Source organism: Balaenoptera physalus, assembly GCF_965194825.1.
Source record: "Balaenoptera physalus genome assembly, chromosome: 12".
Lineage (NCBI taxonomy): Eukaryota > Metazoa > Chordata > Mammalia > Artiodactyla > Balaenopteridae > Balaenoptera > Balaenoptera physalus.
Window position 1 is genome coordinate 23,512,639 of NC_138897.1, and position 18,975 is coordinate 23,531,613.

The 18,975-nt window shown below is 46.2% G+C and overlaps 1 long non-coding RNA gene across 4 annotated transcripts; it reads right to left on the reverse strand.

Moving 5' to 3' along the window:
- Positions 1–705: 705 nt before the first annotated feature.
- Positions 706–15,994, reverse strand: LOC309639445. 4 transcript variants are annotated; one of them, XR_014251648.1, is made up of 4 exons: positions 13,736–15,994; positions 10,540–13,188; positions 10,142–10,227; positions 706–9,606 (listed from the first exon to the last, which is right to left on the reverse strand). It is a non-coding gene; the product is annotated as an uncharacterized lncRNA (long non-coding RNA). The 4 variants fall into 4 exon arrangements; XR_014251649.1 differs by having other exon boundaries at positions 10,540–11,979; positions 13,024–15,994; XR_014251650.1 differs by having other exon boundaries at positions 706–8,857; positions 9,426–9,606; positions 10,540–15,994.
- Positions 15,995–18,975: the final 2,981 nt, after the last annotated feature.

Here is an 18,975-nt window from a genome sequence, read left to right on the forward strand (position 1 = left end):
GATAATCCAGAATTAGACAAACCTATTGAGAAGAACTTGACATTCCATTCACAAAACCTTGGAGGCCAGATGCTAAACTGAAAACATTTGGATCAGCTAGCAGCTTAGTTACTATAATGATAACATAATTCTTTCTGTAAAGGATTTTATCAAAAGAATCCCCTTGCAAAGTAGGTTTTTAGCAAGAGTGAAAAAGGCTAGAATACTTAGGTTTAGAAAACAGATACAGAATATTGCTCAGCCATAAAAAGGAACAAAATTGTGCCACTTGCAGAGACGTGGATGGACCTAGAGACTGTCATACAGAATGAAGTAAGTCAGAAAGAGAAAAATATATTAATGCCTATATGTGGAATCTAGAACAATGGTATAGATGAACTTATTTGCAAAGGAGAAATAGAGACAGAACAAACATATGGATACCAAGGGGGAAAGGGGGGGTGGGATAGATTGGGATTGACATATATGCACTACTGTGTATAAAACATAACTAACGAGAACCGACTGTATAGCACAGGGAACTCTACTCACTGCTCTGTAGTGACCTAAATGGGAAGGAAATCCAAGGAAGAGGGAATGTATGTATACGTGTAGCTGATTCACTTTGCTGTACAGCAGAAACTAATCGTAATAAAGCAACTATGCTCCGATGTATAAAAAAAAAAAAAAGGTACAGGAATGTTATTATACTTCAGATTATTTCTCATTCCAAAACTTTTTATAAATAATGCAGGTTAGGAATATTTATAATACAGGCATACCTCGGAAATGTGAGTTCAGTTCAAGACCACCACATATAAGTTATGTTTACACTATACTGTTGTCTAGTAAGTGTGCAATAGCATTGTGTTGAAGAAACAATGTACATACCTTAATTTTAAAATATTTCATTGCTAAAAAATGCTAATCATCATCTGAGCCTTCAATGGGTCATAATCTTTTTGCTGGTGCTGGAGGGTCTTGCCTCTATGTTGATGGCTGCCGACTGATCAAGGTGGTGGTTACTGAAGATTGGGGCAGCTGTGGCAATTTCTTAAAATAACAGTAGAGTTTGCCACATCAATTGACATCCTTTCATGCAAGATTTCTCTGTAACATGCAATGCTGTTTACTAGCATTTTACCCACAGTAGAACTTCTTTCAAATTTGGAGTAAGTCCTCTCAAACCCCATGCTGCTTTATCAACTAAGTTTATGTCATATTCTAAATCCTTTGTCATTTCAGCAATCTTTACAGTATCACCAGGAGTAGATTCCATCTCAAGAGACCTTTTTATTTGCTCATCCGTAAGAAGCTCCTCCTCCAGTACAGTTTTATCATGAGATTGCAGCAATTCAGTCACACCTTCAGGCTCCACTTCTAATTCTACCTCTCTTGCTGTTTCCACCACATCTGCAGTTACTTCCTCCACTGAAGTCTTGAACCCCTCAGAGTCATCCATGAGGGTTGGAATCAACTTCTTCCAAACTCCTGTTAATGGTATTTTGTTCTCTTCCCATGAATCATGAATGTTTTTAATGGCATCTAGAACCCTTTCCAGGTTTTCAATCGACTTTGCCCAGATCCATCAGAGGAATCGCTAGCCATGGCAGCTATAGCCTTAACAAAATGTTTATTAAAAAATAAGACTTGAAAGTTGAAACTACTTGATCCATGGGCTGCAGAAAGAATGTTGTGTTAATCTCATTATACATCTCCATCAGAGTTCCTGGGTGACCAAGTGCATTGTCAATGAGCAGTAATATTTTGAAAGGAATCTTTTTTTTCTGAGCTGTAGGCCTCAATGGTGGGCTTAAAATATTCAGTAAACCATGCTGTAAATAGATGTGCTACCATCCAAGCTTTGTTGCGTTTAAAGAGCACAGGCAGAGTAGATTTAGCATAATTCTTAGGGGCCCTAGGATTTTTGGAATGGTAAATGAGCATTGCTTTCAACTTAAAGTCACTGGCTGCATTAGCCCCTAGCAAGAGAGTCAGCTTGTCCTTTGAAACTTTGAGGCCAGGCATTGACTTCTCTTTAGCTATGAAAGTCCTAGATGACATCTTCCAATATAGGGCTGTTTCATCTACATTGAAAATCTGTGTTTAATATAGCCACCCACATTAGTTACCTTACCTAGATTTTCTGGATAATCTGCTGCAGCTTCTACATCAGCACTTGCTGCTTCATCTTGCACTTTGATATTATGGAGACGGCTTCTTTCCTTAAACCTCATGGACTAACCTCTGCTAGCTTCGAATTTTTCTTCTGCAGCTTCCTCGCCTCTCTCAGCCTTCATAGAATTGAAGGGAGTTAGGGCCTTGCTCTGGATTAGGCTTTGGCTTAAGGGAATGTTGTGGCCGGTTGGATTTCCTTCAAGAACTCTTCCCTCGAATTCACAACTTGGCTAACTGGCACAAGAGGACCAGCTTTCGGCCTGTTTCTGCTTTTGACATGCCTTCCTCACTAAACGTCATGTCTAGCTTTTGATTTAAAGTGAGAGACATGTGACTTCCTTTCACTTGAACACTTAGAGGTTATTAATTGGTCTAATTTCAAAATTGTTGTGTCTCAGGGAATAAGGAGGCCCAAGGAGTGGGAGAGATGGGAGAACAGCCCACTGGTGGAGCAGTCAGAACACACAACATTTATGAATTAAGCTTGCCATCTTATATGGGCGCGGTTCATGGCACCCCAAAACAATTACAACAGTAACATCAAGGATCACAGATCACCATAACAAAATAATGAAAAAGTTAGAAGTACTGCGAGAACTACCAAAATGTGACACACAAAGTGAGCAAATGCTATTGGAAAAATTGCACTGATAGACTTGTTCGATGCAGGGTTGCCACCAACCCTGAATTTGTAAAAATGTGCGATAAAGCAAAGCGCAATAAAACAAGGTATGCCTGTATATTGTGAGCATATTTTCCATGTCGCTATACTTCCACAGCATGATTTAGTGGTTGCAGTAATAATCTGTTTTATGGCTATTCCATACCGTAGCCATTTTCTATTAGTGGTTAAGTAACTGTAGGCAGTGGAGCATTGATGGACTAGGGAAGGACATTGAGAAATGTAATAAGGAGATTCCATTTAATAAAGATTAAGAATAGCTGTTCTCTTTAAGCTGCCATACCTTCCTATTTGAGTGTCTGAGTAATTATTCCTAGTAAGTGTCTTCAGCTGACCATGTGAAATAATTGAAAGTTACGAATGTTAAATTTTCTTGCCATTTGGGGATTTTCTATGCTGTATCCATATTAATGTTCATCTGGTTTTATAAGTATCATTTGTACAGCAGTGCAAGAGAGCTTCCATAGGGAGAAGTGGTTAGGTGTCTTAAACAGAAAATAGAGTTCAGTGATCAGAGATGGGGATTGGAAGGCAAAAGAGGAAAACAGCTGAAGAGAAACCACATTTCTAGGCCCTCAGGGTGTTTTTTAGAGGGCTCATGGGAAATGGCGATGTTTGTCACCTGACACCTAAATGAGTTCCTGCTGCCTTTGTGTTTAAAGTGATAAATCGTCAATCTTTGTAAGAGCGTATGCAAAAATACCTTTTTAAGTGTGAAAGTCTTAGGAAGGAGCTACAATATTCAGCTGAATACACAACAATAAAAAACTGAAAAGAATTAGCTTAGTAATAAGAAGCTTGCTCATTTAAGAAGAAAGTAAATTAACACAACATAATAAATCAACTATACTTCAATAAAATAAATTTTTAAAAAAAGAACAGTCAATGAAGGCCAAGATTATATAAATCTTTGTTTAATGCCTACCAGCAACATCTCAATGTTCACCTAAAGCCTCTAGCAGTGTCATGCATAATTTACTGCATATATTAATTTTGAAAACCAAGATGGGAAAAATCAGTCCCACCAACTTAAAGGCTGTATAAAACCTCAAAATATAGAGATGACCTATGCCAGAGACAGTCAGATGGAGTTCTGTTCAAGTGGAATGTTCTTGCATAAGTCAACAATCATTAGCCTCTATTCAAAATGAAAATTTGAGGGGTTTTTAAAAATGTGATCCTGGAACTATAAGAATGTAATGATTATTTAAAATGAAAATAAATTATAGGTATTTCTCTATTTTAAAGCACCGAGGTTCATATCTATTCCATGACATTACAGTGGAATTTTTACACGATCTGGTACTGCAAATTCAAGGGAATTACCAAGGCATTTCAACAAGAGACTTGAATGGGGTAGTGGTTTCAAGTCTGCTTGAGTCATAGATGTAAAATGCTAAAGTATGGAAATTAGGCATTGTACTTTAAAGATAAATCTAAAACTAGAGAGCTAAGATTTCCACAAGGAATGCGGGAATACTTGATAGCTTATGGATTTCGCTAATGATAAATATTTGTAAGTTACCTAGATTTAAAGTCTCTGAGGTTCACTATTAGGTGACAATTTTTAATATATTGATGTGTTAATAAGAAATAGCCAAACCTACTACTATTAAGAAATTGTTATTGGAATTCTTCGTAAAGTAAGATTTTCTGAAAGTAAGACCACAGAGAAAAACTGGAGAGATGGGCTAGTGCATTTCTTCCACATTGGTGGAGGCTACAACAAGAACTTGTTGGACATTTTAAGAATTGTATATGTGTAAAAGTAATTGCGTGGGTTTCTCTTAAAGCTACTTTCTTAAAACAGTCTGTGCTACCTCAGTTAAGGACTTTTTTTTTCCCCTCTATCGATAAGAACCAAGAATGGACCGTGAATTGGTTCTCGGTTGTATTTGGATTAAATAGCAACTTTCCTTTGTTATTCTGTACATTGCTGAATTTGAACTTCTTGGAAACTGCACATTTATTCTCACCCAATGATATTGTCGAGGATGTTTCTTTTTAATTCTGGTACTTCCAGTTATCTAGAGGCTGGACATATCTTCCTAAGTTTGTCTTTTCATTGCACAGATGAAGGTTCTCAGAATTCATATTCCGAGAGCCACCATCTCATTGGAAGTTAAAAGAGCAAACTCCAAACATGTCTAATTTTCCTGGCCTGTTGCCAGTGGCTTTTCTTGAGCAACGTGAAAACCACTGAGATCTTATTCTCATGTGCTTGAGGTGAGGACTCTTGCCTCAGGATCATATTTTATATGTTTTCTTCTCAAGCAAGTGATGCCTAGTACTTTTTGGAAAATAAACCCTCATATCAAAGATTCTATTTGTGGTCAAGGATTACAGAAATGGTTCCTTTATTTTTACCTTCTTTACTAGTAGACAAGTCTTTCTAAATGTTCTATTCCATTTCCTCAACCTTTTCAGTAGCCTCCCTTCAACTCTCACCCCGATCTTTTTTAACTTTCCCCAGGAATAGCAGCATTCTCTGTGATCCCTTCCACCGTACCACCATTTGGGCACCTGTAGGTAAACCCTTCCATGTAAAACATGGACTCAGTTGGACTCCAAGTCTCTCTCTGAGGTCTTTAAATCCGCTTAAAGCACTGAAGGGAATTGGGTGCCACCTTTTAGAGCACATCTGATTTTCAGTCATTTCCCATGCTTTCCTGGTCATTTGGAAACTGCTCCCGGGCTAGGCCGACAAAAGCTTATTTTCTAGCTTTGGACTCTATTTCAGTTCAAGTTCCCTTATTTTCTGGTTTCAGTAAAGGGCATCTAATGCCATGCTTTGCAGATTATGTTCTTTGAATATCATTTTCCTTATCTGTAAATGGAAATGATTACCTACATGAAATCCAAGTAAGAAACTGAGACCTAGAGATACTGTGAAATAATTTGCCCTCCTTGGCAGCCTCCCTCTTGTTCTGGCTCTTTGTAAAACCCAGCATGACCCTGAAAGAAAATGTTGAGGTGCTGCTGAGAGCAACGTGAAGTAAAAGCAAAAAGCCTTCGGATTTTAGAGCTCTACCTTTAGTTGGGTGAACCAGTTTGTACGAAGTGAACTCAGGTAAGTTATCTTATTTAATCTTTACCACAGCCCTACGGGTGTAGGGACTATTACCTCCATTTTGCAGAGAAAAAAAAAAAGCTGAGGCTTAAGAGTCCAAGTAGCTGGCTTAAGGTAAAGATAAAAATCCCCAAATCTAAAGCATTTTCAGGAAGATTTCGTGCAAAATGTTTCATGAGTTGCTTACAACTGTGGTGTGAGCATTTTTCATTTAACGCAGTGGTCCTCTAATTCCTGGGCATGCCAATCAAAAGATTTCAGCAGCATTTCCTAATATAATACAGTTCATTTTTATTCTCGAACTGTCATGCCCATGAAGGACTTGGGCTAGATTAAGGTACCATGTCTTCTTTCAAAATTGATTTGTGGACTCAAATTGGGCACTAAAGTGCTCTGACCAGCAAATGGAACGTCAAAATCGGCTGAAACTGTGGTTGAACCAGGAGTTTTACTTAGGTTTTTAATTTCTTCTTTGAGACCAAAGCATGAGCAGATATTGGCCCAGCCAGATTACTGTTGACTTTTTGAGGAATTAGTCTTTCCACAATCATGGAAACTTGCCTTTACTTGTAGTCTCTTAGTATGTAATTTGCTTTATCCTAGAAAGAAAATAAAAAATGGGAGACAGGCCTCATCTATTTTATTACTATGTGATGCCCTTTCTTTTTCCTGGACCACATTTCGGCCCCCAGCTGCTTTCCCGTTCTGACCCTCTAATTTCTATTGCTTTTTCGCATCTTACCAAAAAAACTATTTAAATCAGTCCACTGACCTGATGAGTCTTAACTCTGAATCCAGTTTCTGTAACTTAACCCTGTGAGTGATAACTGCTAAAGGTATCCTAATTGAGAAGAGGGTTCCTCTTCCAGGGATGTGTGCAGGAAATTTCATTTGCTGCCAGATCCCAGACCTGGGGATCCCATTTGCTTCCCCACCTCCCCTCGTCTGAGTGGGCGAACCTTAGCTTCTCCCTTTACATCAGTGACTTTCAACCTCAGCACTGTTGACATTTGGGGCTGAATAACCGGGGAGGGGGGCACTGTCCTGTGCATTGTTTAGCAGCATCTCTGCCCTCCACCTACCAGACATCAGTTGTACACACATACACACACACACACACACACACACAGTTGTGACAATCCAAAATGCCTTGACATCGCCAATTGTACCCTGGGGGGCAAAATTGCCCCTGATTGAGAACCACTGCTTTTTTCTTTTTTAAGAACTCTTTTTTTTTATTCAAACAGAAAGTCACAAAAGTTATAATCATCCTCATCAGTTCACTCAGTCCCATGTAATTAATTTGTTTTTCATCTTGCTCTTTTGTTAGCACTTTTATGAGCTCATCAGTTTTCCATTAGAGTTCTGAAAATGCTTATTCATTCATTTCAGCAGTACAGTCAGTTACCAGAAACCTGTACTTGTCAGAGTCTTTTCCATGAATTCCTTGAAGATGAAACCCTTTTATGGGAGGAACATTTTTGCAAAAGCATCAGAGTACACCCAGAACTGTCTGTAAATGACAAAAAACAAAAAATGACCACGGTTAAAGATTTGATGAAAGTTCATAATAATGCAATTGACAAGGAAATTTAGTTATTTCTGAGATATACATTTTAAAGTAATAACTAGAATTATGACTTATAACATTATAGCAGAACATATAAGATTTTTAGGAATTTCATGTAATGTCTGAAACATTTATATGAACATATTTCCATACAAATAACCCAAAGAAAGTTTAGTCTTAGTTTTTTGGAGAACCACTGCTTTTTTAAAAATATTTTAATTTTACTGTAGTATAGTTGATTTACAATGTGTTCGTTTCAGGTGTACAACAAAGTGAGAACCACCGCTTTAGAAGAACATTTGAGTTTATTAGATAAACATTCGACCAAGCCCTCGCTTAGCCAGTCAACTTGAGCAAGTTGGACATACTAGACATTCTATGGGCAAGTGACAGAAAAACACTTTTAAATGGCTAAAATAACCATCTATGAGTACTTGAGTTAAGCATGCTACTAAATGTTTTACCTACAGTCGCATTTAATACTTAAACTCTGTGGGGGAAGTAGCACCCCATCTTACAGGTAAGAAGACCACCTCGGATGAATGAACTTGCCAAGGTCACACAGTGAGGGGCAGAACTGTCATTCAGCCCAGGTTGGTGGGATTCTGACACCTACATTCTTCACCCCTGCTCTGTACTGATTCCTTGCCCTCCGGTAGCTCACATTCTAACTTGAGATGCCACAGTCAGTATTCCTGAGCCTCAGGCCCCCTTCTTAAAAAGCTGTCTCTCACACTTGCCAGGTCCTCTAGAGGTCTCTCTGCTGCCAGGCCCCAGACCACTCTTCTCCAAGGACAGGCCTTATAGCTATCCAGACCCTCCCTCTACTGCACTTGCCACCAAGGACACACTGTCCATAAACCTGGCAGCTCCATCAAGTTGCCTCAGAATCTATCTGGTGAAAGATACTATGTTGTTTGTGGAACAAACAATGAAGAACTAAGCTGCCTAAGAATCCATGTTCCGGGTGCCAAGAATTTATCTGAAAACTTAGGACATCTGCAGCCCTCTGGGAAGCCTCATTTTTCTGTGATTTTCCCATCTGACCCTGGTTCCATGAAGGAAGCATCACTTGCAGGCCTCAGGAGGGGTTGGGGGATGCTGTCTTACCTTTACAAGGCTTTGAGAGACATCCTTAGATTCATTTGCTCCCCATTATCAAAAGGTGGAAAAAGCCACCTAAGTGTGAGATCTTGTTCCTCTTTGGCAGGTCTGTACCTGCATCTTGGGTGCGCTGTGCAGTGCCGAGTTCATCTGGAGCGAACCCCGAGACATCCTCACGCTCTACGGCATGATATTAACACTGGTTTGACCCAGCAAAGCTCCCCAGTAGATTTGTCACTGTATCACTTAGATCTTGAAGAAATCACTAGCTCATCTACGAAGAGACCAGAAACCATCGATAAGGGAGTGCCTTCCAGACCTTTCCACCTAAGAGTCAACACCCTTGAGCTGGCGCTGCTAATTCTACCTGAACATGAGAGTCGCCTGGGAGCCTTTTTAGATGCGCTGGTGCTGGACCTCACCCCTGAGGTCCTGATTCAGCTGGTGAGGATGGGCCCAGCGAGGCTGTGTGGAGGAGGTGAGGATGAGGGCATTACACTCTCCCAAGCTGGCCTTGTTAAGCCGCAAGCCCGAAATTTCTTTGAAGCCTTGTGGTTAATTTATTTATTTGTTTATTTGGCTGCACCAGGTCTTAGTTGCGGCATGCGGGATCTAGTTTCCTGACCAGGGATCAAACCCAGGCCGCCTGCACTGGGAGCGCGGAGTCTTACCCACTGGACCCCCAGGGAAGTCCCTTTGTGTTTACTCTTGATCCATGAACAATTTGCAGTTTCCAAACATCCATATAGGATATTAAAATACCTTAAATTACTAAACTTCCCCCATACACTTCCAAGAGTAAAATCGATGAGCCTGGAAGCTATTTATCACATATCACATACTTTCATTTGAGGCAGGTGGGATCCAAGTCTTGGAGACCCCTTCACACTCTCACTGTCTGCGAAGCTGTGTCATGAGAGAAATTTACAGCTGTTGGCCACCTTCCTTGGGCTTCTGGGAACCCCTTCCTCATTTGAAAGTGCCTGGACTTCCCCACGGCTAGGTTCTTGAGGGCTTCACAGGCTGCACAGGTAAAAGAGGGACAAGAAGTTCTGCCTGAGTAACAGACATCATATTTTGACCAGGAAAGACGACACAAATGGGGGAAACCTTGACAGTGCGGCCGGGGATGCTGAGGCCCGAGCCAGGGAGAGAGGCCTTCGGCTCTCAGAGTCCGCACCCCCGGGGGCTTCTGATGCCTCACTTAAATGCCTCACTTTCTTTCCAATAATATAAGAACGAGTTCCTTATATTTTTATCTTTGACCCTTCTGCCAGTCCCAGAGGCAGGGCGGTGCCCCCGTTTTGCAGAGGAGGGGGAAATGGGACTCAGCGAGGCTTCCAGAACTGGAAACCAGGAGGCTCTGAGGCGAGAGCAACGCTCGGGGAAGCTGAGCCCAGGCTGCCCATTTGGTTGGAACAACCTCCCACGGTGCCGACCCGGAGCCTTCCTTCCCTCAGGACGTTTGCGGCATCTAAAGCTGGCTGGATTCACAGCCAGCTTTAATTATGGTAAAACAGAGTCCCTGGGTAGGAAATATTTTATTCATAAAAAGTACCTCTCTATTCCACGGTGTCCATAGCAAGCAGACTCTCCTGGACATCTGTGCGTCCATTACTCCATGTCACCAAGCACGTGCGGGCCCTGCAGGGAGAGCTGGGTCACACATGGCGTCCTGTCGCCTGCAGGGCCCCCTTGGCAGGTACGAGCAGCGTGGGGCCTCTCTTAGGGTGGACTCCATCCTACACCACTGCCCTCCCACCATCCCCAGAGACACCCTGTGTTTTCACATCCTGGAGGCCTTACAAGGGCCTGGAGGGGACCCCCATCCTGCTAGGATGCGGCAGGACGGGCCTGAGGACGGCCCTGTTCAGGGTTGGAGTGGGATCCACGTGCCATTTCACAAAAGGGGGAGGTGACGAGGAGAGAAAAAACTGTATACTTTCTGAGACTCACCAGGCAGAGACGTCAGAGAAAAAGATGACCTTCGGCCCAGCAGTCCAGATACTTGACTGGAGGGTCAAATAAAGAGAGCAGCTAGGTTCCATCAGGTTTCTGGCCCGGGCTGGGGCTTCTGGTGAGGGCAGGGGGATGACCGGTCTCACCTGCAGCCCATTCTGCCTGGGCCCATTGGACCTGTCCAGGCAGAGGGATGAGGCTTGCGAGGGTGGCAGCTGAAAACCCTGGGCCGGGATGAATCCTCCGGAAAAGCGCCTCCACTCCCTTCCCTTGCCCGCGCCCCTCCCACTAGCATGTGTCAGCTGGACCCAGCTACTGGCCTGGGGAAAAAAGACAGAAAACAGGTTCTGTCCTGCTAGCCAGGTCTTCCCCTCCCACTCAGATCTCCCCTAGAGTTTAGGAAACAGGACTTCAGTGCATTCTTCTAATGCTGACTAAATTCCTTCCTCTGGGCAGCTTTGTGTGCCCTTGGCACAGAGAAGAAAAAGAGTAGGAAGGGTTTAAAATAGCACACAACTGGCCAACTTGCACTGCCAACATAGGCTAGCTATTACAAACCAAAAAATCCAGGTGGTGCAATTTGTTGCAACTGTCTTTGGCGTGGACTCGGGTGTGGTGCGCATTTTTAAGAGCACACATGTTGCCTGGGTGGAAGGGAAATAAACCAGGTGCAAATTCTGCTGCAGGCTCTGGGACCACTGCAGGGTGCGGTTGCAGTTCAGACTGCAACGCGCTTTGATGTCCAAGTAAAATGTGGTTGTCAACCATTCCTGGCCTCAGGCCCCCTCAGGTGACATGTAGTCATCGGGTGCCGTTGGAATCAGCTGTTTCTAGGAACTGGAAACTAAGACGGCCATAAAAGGAAGCCACTTCCTGGGGCTGTTCTTCAAGGCATGTTGGACAGATTCTGGAGATGGCTGTCACAGGCCAGTCTCCTGACTGCAAATAAACACTTTACTGGAGACCCACGTCCCTCATGCATAGTCTCTCCTGAGACTTTCGAGAGGGCCAATGTCATGAATACAGAGCACTTATTTACAAAGGACGTTTTTAATCACTTAATTAGTTACTATGTCTGTTATAACAAGAGAACAGTGAGCCATCTTGGATGAGGGTGCCGGACCATCCACTAGATTCACTCAGGAGCAAGTGAGTAACGCAGATCTGTGCCCCTACGAAATGGAAGATACACCCGTCAAGGACCTTCTGGGAATGGCTAAAATGCCAGCTGTACAAATGCCAAGGATCTATAATAGTCTTGTCCTCAAACCAAGGGTCTTGATTTGGGATGAGAACAGGGTAGCTACACCTGCAGACACCTTCTTTTCCCTTGCCTTGGAAGGAAGAAATGTACCTTCTCGGGAGGCACTGGAATCGGCCGATCTTTGTGTTGGAGTGATGCTTTGGGTCTCAAAACACTTCACAGCTGTTACCTTCCTGTTTGAGGTCAAGAGGGCAGATCTTGGATGGATGAGAAAAGCACCAGGACGTGAAAAGCCTTTTTGCTCAAAATCACATAATTATTAGTTAGTTGAAGTTGGGATTAGAAACTCCAGTCTTCTATTCAACATCCTGCTGCCTCTGCCTCTGCCTCTTTGTTACCTGGCTCTATTCCACGCACCCCCCCTACACTCGACACCCTCCCCTGGATAGTTCAGTCAAAGGAAGCCACCTGTCATAGATAGATGCCTAAATTCCACCATTAGAGCTTCATCTCTTTTGCTTAAGACATGAGTGTGAATTAAAGTGCAAATGCTCCTGGAAGGAAAGTTTCTCAGAGATCATCAAATTTTTTCTGTAAAGGGCCAGATAATAAATATTTTAGGTTTTGCAGGCCACACAGTCTCGGTCACAACTACTCAACTCTGCCACGGTAGCATGGAAAGCAGCCGTAGACTACATAACAAATGAACAAATTACTACTTATGGACACTGACATTTGAATTTCATATTATCACATATCACAGAATATTATTCTTCTTTTGAGAAGCATTTTCACCATTCTTAGCTCATAAGCATACAAAAGTAGAGCCAGACCCTTGCTCTAAGGTGTCTCCGGTCAGGGCTGTGCTTTGTGGGTCAAGGCTCTGCAGAAAGGAGGAGCGGGGGCGGAAAGAGTGAGCAGGAGACCACCTAGTGCCCCAGGCAGTGAGTGGGGAATGCAGACAGGTCACTGCTGTCTGCAGTCTGGCCATTGCAGTCTCGGCACCGTCCCCTGGGCCCGCCTAGAAGGGGGCAGCTGCCCACCGGGCTGTCGGAGCAACCTCTGCATCTGGATCACCGCTGGAGCCATTGGGACCTCACGAGAGCTGTGGCTTTAATGCCGGTGTTTGCTGGCCAGCTGAGGGGGAAGTGACTGTTCCCCTTTCTGGCGCACAGCTACACCGATATTCAAATTTTTCTTCTCCCCACATCCATCTGTAGGCTCCATGCCCCACCATGAGGAGGCTGAAAGGTCAGATTGCTCCATGATGCTGTTACCTTTGAGGGCTTTTGTTATTGCTTTGTTGTTCTTTAAATATAAAAGCCCAACGGAGGAGGAGATCGCTTCTATGGGCTGACACTTTGATCTGCCACGTGGTAGACATGGGGTATATGATGCTGTCATCCTGAAAGCGCTTCCTCTTACAATCTCATTTGGTTCTCCTGAGTGGAGTGAATAAGGAGATATAATTATCACCATTTTACAGATGGAAAAACTGAGGCTCAGAGCACTAAACTGACTTTCCCCAGGCAGAGCCAGGGAGCAGGGTTTGCATCCAGGTCTGAGTCCAAAACCCCGACTAGGTTTCCAGGATGACTCCAGGAGGGATGTGTGCAGACCAGCAGCCTCTCACCCCCACCCAGAGCAAGGAAGAGACTGGACCAGCCCCTCCAGCCTCGGCCTCCCTCTGTCTCACTTGGGCCCTTAGGCCTGGCAACCCCTCTGTGGTTCTTCCGCTCTTTGCCTGGGGGTGGAAATAGGCTTCCATCTACCTTCAGTGCCCACTATGTGCCCCGTCCTCACCCCACCCAGCAGTGCAGTCTCCATGGAGACCCACGGGAGCCCCAAGACCCTTCTGCATGAATAGCCCTTCCAGAGAAGCTTTTATCACCATTTCTTCTTATATGTTTATTAGTTTATTGTCCGACATGCAATCGGCACTCGATATTTATTTGTGCGTGGATGAGTGAATGAGTTAATGCCTCTTACCTTCAGATGCCCCCAGGACCACCAGGATAGGATTCTCCGTGATTACCTCTCAGTGGAATGACCCACAGGGGTTTTCTGGAGTTTAGTCAAATTGGATCAGCACATAATAAGGATACAAGGGAGCAGCCAAAATTTCCGGCACTTCACACACATTCGCTTCATCCTCGTGACCATCTGCACTGAGCACCCTCACCACCCCATTTCACAGATCAAGGAACTGAGGCTCAGTGCAGGGCCCGAGGATCTGGACCCAGGTCCCCCTGGCTGTCTCCACACCGGTCCCTTCTGGGCACCAAGTTGTAGGTAAAGGAGGCTCCTTAATTCACCCTAAACCTCGGGCCCCTCGAGGAAGAGGGCTAGAGCAGGAAGGAGCCCGGGGCTCCCATTTCCCCCGGCAGGGCAGCACCAGCCCAGGTGCACCGGGGGCTGGGAAGGAGCCCAGGGCAGCCTGTTCCCTTCTCCCTGTAGGCTGCGTGCTTGGGGCTGGAATCTTAATACTTTTCACTGGCAGCCAATGTAGGCAGGTGCAGAAAAGCGATAGTACAGTGGACCTTCCCTCAGAAGCACACGGCCCGTATGTACGTGGATGTGATTGGGGTCCACTATAAGACACTGACTCTTTATGGCCCAGCCTGTGCTAGAAATCCTGCCATTGAAACTGCATCCCTTGATGTGTTACTGCTTCCGGATTTCAAGCATCCCCTAGAAAAATAGGTGTGAAAAAAAAAAAAAGCTGGATATGACTATGTGCGGGAGGGAGCCCCGGGGCAGAGGGAGCCGGGAAGGCTCATGCTGTGCCAGCCTTGGCAGCAGATGTGGGTGCGGGATTCAGCCTCCAGCCCCTGCCCTTAATGCTGAGGGTGTGGAGGGCACAGAGGAGCAGCGTGCGGCCCGCCCCCCCAGGGCTCCCAGCTCCCTTCTCGCATCTCCCCTGCACTGGCCACAGCTTCCTCCACCCTCCCTCTCCCAGCACCCTCCTAGCCGCTCAGCTCCTGCCACGGCCCCCCTTCCCTCGCAGGTCAGCTCAGGCCCTCCACCCTCACAGACCCACCGCTTCACTGACCAGGCAACAAGAGCCTTCACCCAGCAAGACACACCCTTCTTAGAAGGCAGCAAGAGCAGGAGAAATCGTACGACTTTTTTGGTCCTGTTGCACCTATATTATCTTCTGGAAGATTTGAGGTCAAAAGCTAGTGTGTGGCCATGCAGGCGATCCATCAGGTGTCTCAGCCACCAGAGCCTGAGCTACCCAGTCCCGTGTCCTCAGGGCAAGGCCAGGAGATACGCTACAGGGCCCTGCTCCCCACTCCCTGCCCCAGGCAGCCAGGCAGTCCTGAGTGCTGTTTCCAGATCCTCCCTTTCTAGAGGTGGTTGTGAAACCTCAGGTGAAGGAATCCACCTCTGAGGGCGACGTCAGGGCAGCGTGGCAGGCTGGGGGCGTCACTGGCATTCAGGGGGACACTTGTCTTCACTGCGAGGAAGGTGACATGGCAGAGGTGGGTCTCACTCACCTTCAGAGTGTGTTCCCTCAGGCTGTGGTCACTTTTACAGTCCAGAGTCTCCCCAGACCAGCAGCATCGCCTGGGAACCTGCAAATTCTCACATCGCATCCCAGACCTCCTGAACCAGACCCCCTGGGGTGGACCCAGCGACCTGTGTCTTTACAAGCCACCCGTGATTCTGAGGCTCGTGAAGTCTGAGGTCAGCCATCCTCAAGCTTCTGTGTGACCCACTCTTCCCCGGGGGCAAAAAGCTGTTCACACTTCCACACAAGTTCTGATGATCTTGTTTTATCTAGGTACTATTATCATATTATGTACAAATAATAATAATATTATCATATTATGTACAAAGTAAGGCACCCAAAAAAGAAGATTCTGAAGGACAAGATAAAGATGAAACTAAGAATGTTTTTTAAGGTCTTGTTATTCTCTCATGGCACAGTATCCACTGGAGGCAACACTCACCATGAATGATTAAGGATGTAAAGTCCTGTAGTGTTCTGGACAATTTCAATTCTGACCAACGCTTTGGCAGATCTGCTTAAAGCACGTGGCTGACAGCGAGCTGCTACCAGGGCTCGGGGAAGGGCCGGCTGTGCCACCTGGGGCCGCTCACCGTGATTTCCACGTTAGTGTCGGCTCCGGCCCAAGGTTCCTTTCAACGATGTTTTAAAGCCACTTGCCCTTCTCGCGAGAGTTCGTTTACTCTCGGTAACAGAATCTCTCAGTTCCCCTCAGTGGGCACATGTAAATTACAATGTGCTAAGATACCCCCTCCCCCCTCCACAATCCTCCCCCCTCCCCCAGGGGCCCCTTCCCACCCCCCGACGCCCCCATCCCCGGGACAACCCAGGAGGCCAGAGTCCGTCGGCACTCAGCCTTAATAATGTTGCACAGCTTTCTCTTTCATTTTTGAAGTAAACCATTCATCTAGATGGACGGACTATTGTTTTCTCTTCTCAACCCCATTGATCAGCTTCTACAGCCTCTGGGGGTGCGCGTACCCCGCTTTGGAGACCCCACACTGAACACAGCGCCCCTCCACTTCCCCTAAAAGCCCCTAAAGAGGCGTCATCGGTCAAGAGGGCCTGCCAGGAGCTGCCCAGGCCACCAAGGGAAGGTCGGGCAGGGTGGCCTCAGGGTCACACGTCCCCTTCCCTCTGCGACCAGCTCCCTGTTACCACCCTAGACCCAGGAGTCTCCCCCGGGGTCAGCCCGGCAGGACCCGCTGCTGGACAGCACCAGCCTGGGCAGCCACAGCCTTCCCGGGGGACAGGCCCAGCTGGCAGCCCAAAGCAGGGGAGATACGAGGGAGGGCTGCCTCCCCCTGGCCTCATTGTGGCGTTTCTGAAATCTCGCTTCCTGTCACCATTCGGAGGCAGGTGTTTCTGTGTTTAGATCCGTCTCCGGTTGCTATTCCAGTCGTGTGAGTGGCTAGTTTTTCTTCGGGGGGTGGACCAAGTTAGCAGCCAGGCTCCTACCTCCAGCCCTGGCAGGGTCAGTTGTGCAGCAAAGGGCCCTCCCAGAGACCTGGGGACACTCCAGGGACAGCTGGGGACCCAGTGGAGCAGGAACCCATCTCAGGGCAGTTAAAGAGCCATTTGTGTTTTGGTTGAATTGCAGATGAGCAGCACGCCTGGCTCTACTCAGGAAAGGCGAAACAAAAACAAGCCGGGCCCTGCGCCTTAGGGGGAACCCGGGCCCACAGGGCATGAGAGTAGCTGGAGACAATAGTGAGAGAGCTTCTCACACGACATCCAGAACCTCAAACCCAGGAATTTTAAAACTGGGGTCTGCAAACACCCCGAGAAGCACCTGCCCCATTCAGGAGGTCCGTGACCCCCCCTATGAGAATTTTAACTTCCATTTGAATGAAAATCTTAAAAATTAATGTAAACATGTTCCACATCACATGAAAGATCATCTCATAGCTAAGTGTTTATGGAGATTTCAGAGCCAGATAGTATTTGTAAAAAGAATGGAGGAGAAGCTTTCATTCATGAACATCACGGTGTCCTATACAAGGGAAAGGTGTGCAGTTTCTCCAGTCGGGGTAAGACAGGGAGGAACCTGGTCATCACACCACTCGGGTGGTGTCACCAAGCACAACATTCGGTGTTTGGGTTCAGAAAAGTACCATGAGGTCCCATTAAAGTAAGTGAGCTAAGTGGAGTTTCAGCGACATCACAGGGATTTTCTGTATTTCAGTTGTACACTGGCTCGGGTTTTAGAGTCATGTAAGAGCTATTAAGGATACAGAGTTTAAATAATTTTGTGTCCAGACTTAATAAGTAAAATCATTTAAATCAGCCCTGGGGAGCATAAGACTTTTGGTTTCCTTTGTTTAAAAGAGGTTTGTACATGACTCAGATTTAAAAATCACCACTTTGGTGTTTGAATTAGATATCCAGAATTACCTCGAATGAGGGTTTATGCTGGGAGAATTACGGAACAGCCTCTTAGGGTTTAGGACCAACCAAGAGAACCAGCCTGTGGGAGGTATGTTATCACTTGTATGTTTCCTGGGAGCTGAGTTTAAGCAGGGGCTGTTTATTACCAGCGTCATTACTCAGGCCTGAAATGTTAGTTTCTAGTGCTTTGTGGTCAATGAGTAAAAAGTGAATTTCATGTATGTGTCGCTGCCTAATGAAGCACACGAGATGCGATTTGAACACTCATGATCTCCCGAGAGCAGCTGCAGGCAGGTGAGGTCACCGCCTGGGGGTGAAGCCGGTGCCTCGCCTCCTCCCTGGGGACTGAAGCTTCAAGGGCTCCCCCGCCTCCCCCGCCCACTGCTGGGTTGAGGGTCACTGGGTCAGGTCTGGGCTGTCACGGTCAGGGGGGCAAGGGCCACAGCTTTGTTCAGGTCATTCTCAGGCTTCCCAAGAGCCCCAGCGTCCACAAGAGCAAAACAAGAAACGCAGCGGTGCATGGGGGTGTAGAGTCCAAAACAGTAGTTTGTGAACGAGCCCACGAGGCAGCTAAGGGTCACTGCCCCTGCGGTGTGAGGACCCCGGGAGCAAGTCCAGCCAGCGGTCCTGCTGGTGCTCCCTGTATAGCCAGGAGGTGCCCTGTCCCCCGGGGACAGAAACCCCAGAGATCTGGGCTCTTGGCCTCTGAGCTGGGAACCTGCTAGAATCCCCTCACTGGGAAGGGGCTGGTTGGTAAAGGAGGATGACATAAGCCTGGCAAACAGACCCAGACACAAATAGAGGGAACGAAGCCTGATACCTCTGGACCAGGTGGGGTGGGGGGTGTTTCCCAGGAGGACAGAGGTTCTCACCATCACCTTCCCATCAACCAAGAGAGGGTTTGACCCCAAGTGAACTCGTTTGCCAGGGCTGCCGTATCAAAGTACCACAGACTGGGGGCTTAAACAACAGGACTTCATTTTCTCACAGTCCTGGAGGCTGGAAGTCCAAGACCAAGGTGTCGGAAGGTTTGGTTCTCCTGAGGCCCCTCTCCTTGGCTTGCAGGTGGCCGTCTGCTTGTGTGTCCTCACACAGCCTTTCCTCTGGGCATCTGCGTCTCTGGTGTCTCTCCCTCTTCTTATAAGGACACCAGTCCCATTGGATTAGGGACCACACATATGACCTCCTTTACTTATTACTTCTTTAAAGGCTCTATCTCCAAATACAGTCACATTCTGAGGTATCGGGGGTTAGGGCTTCGACATATGAATTTTAGAGGGACACCATTCAATTCATAACACCAAGAAAATGGCCTTGTGTGAGGTGT